Raw genomic sequence first — 1,993 nt, 5'->3', positions numbered from 1 at the left:
CGTCCCAGGACCCCCCATTATCCCCAGGGCCCATTGTGACATTCAGGGGACCCCCCTTTGTCACTGGGGCTCATTGAGACATCGTGGGGACCAACTTTGTCCCCAGGGCCCATTGTGATGTCCCAGGACCTCCCGTTGTCCCCAGTGTCCATTGTGACATCCAAGGAGCCCAGTTTGTCCCCAAGACCCATTTTGATATTGAGGGGAGCCACGTTTGTCCCCAGGGCCCATTGTGACAACATGGGCACCCCCGCTTGTCATTAGGGACCCATTGTGACACCATGGAGACCCCCGCTTGTCCTCAGGGTCCATTGTGACATCTTGGGCACCTCCCATTGTCCCCAGGACCCATTGTGACATCCTGGGGACCCCCTTGCTCCCAGGGCCCATTGTGGCACCATGGGGACATCCCCTTTGTCCCCAGGGACCATTGTGACATCCCAGGACCCCCCTTTGTCCCCAGGGCCCATTATGACGTCCCAAGAGGCCCCATTGTCCCCAGGACCCATTGTGACATTCAGGGGACCCCTTTGTCACTGGGGCCCATTGTGAAATCCCAGGACCCCACATTGTCCCCAGGGCCCATTGTGACATCCTGGGGTCCCCACTTGTCCCCAAGACCCATTGTGACACTATGGGGACCCCCCCTTGTGCCCAGAGCCCACTGTGACACTGTGTGTACCACCCTTGTCCCCAGGGCCCATTGTGACATCCTGGGGACCCCCTCTTGTCAGTGGGGCCCATTGTGACATCCCAGGACCCCCCATTGTCCCCAGGGCCCATTGTGACATCCTGGGGATCCCTCCTTGTCCCCAGGGCCCATTGTGACGTCCCAGGACCCCCCATTGTCACTGGGTCCCATTGTGACATCCTGGCGATCCCTCCTTGTCCCCAGGGCCCATTGTGACGTCCCAGGACCCCCATTTTGTCCCCAGGGCCCATTGTGACATCCTCGGCACCCCCTTGTCCCCAGGGCCCATTGTGACATTCAGGGGACCCCTCTTTGTCCCCAGGGCCCATTGTGACATCCTGGGGACCCCACTTGTCCCCAGGGCCCATTGTGATGTCCCAGGACCCCACATTGTCCCCAGGGCCCATTTTGACATTCAGGGGACCCCCTTTGTCCCCAGGGCCCATTGTGACATCCTGGGAACGCCCTTTGTCCCCAGGGCACATTGTGGCACCATGAGGACCCTCTTTGTCACTGGGGCCCATTGTGACATCCCAGGACCCCCCTTTGTCCCCAGTGCTATTGTGAAATCCTGGGGACCCCTTTTGTCCCCAGGGCCCATTGTGGCACCATGGGGAACCCCTTTGTCACTGGGGGCCATTGGGACATTCCAGGATTCCACTTTGTCCCCAGGGCTCGTTCTGACACCTTGGGGACTCCCATTGTCCCCAGGGCCCATTGTGACATCCTGGGCAACCCCATTGTCCCCAGGGCCTATTGTGACATCTGGGGAACGCCCTTGTCCCCAGGACCCATCGTGGCACCCTGGGGACCCTCCTTGTCACTTGGGCCCATTGTGACACCATGGGGACCCCCCCTTTGTCCCCAGTGCCCATTGTGACATCCTGCGGACCCCCCTTTGTCCCCAGGGCCCATTGTGACATTCAGGGGACCCACCATTGTCCTCAGGGCCCATTGTGACATCCCAGGATCCCCCATTGTCCCCAGGGCCCATTGTGACATCCTCGGCACCCCCTTGTCCCCAGGGCCCATTGTGACATTCAGGGGACCCCTCTTTGTCCGCAGGGCCCATTGTGACATCCTGGGGACCCCCCCTTGTCCCCAGGGCCCATTGTGACATCCCAGGACCCCACATTGTACCCAGGGCCCATTGTGACATCCTGGGGACCCCCCCTTTGTCCCCAGTGCCCATTGTGACATCCTGCGGACCCCCCCTTTGTCCCCAGGGCCCACTGTGACATTCAGGGGACCCACCATTGTCCTCAGGGCCCATTGTGAGTTCCCAGGACCCCCCATTGTCCC

This window comes from Patagioenas fasciata, unplaced genomic scaffold, assembly GCF_037038585.1.
Source record: "Patagioenas fasciata isolate bPatFas1 unplaced genomic scaffold, bPatFas1.hap1 Unplaced_11, whole genome shotgun sequence".
Lineage (NCBI taxonomy): Eukaryota > Metazoa > Chordata > Aves > Columbiformes > Columbidae > Patagioenas > Patagioenas fasciata.
The sequence above is the reverse complement of the archived record's forward strand: the minus strand, read 5'-3'. Positions refer to the sequence as shown.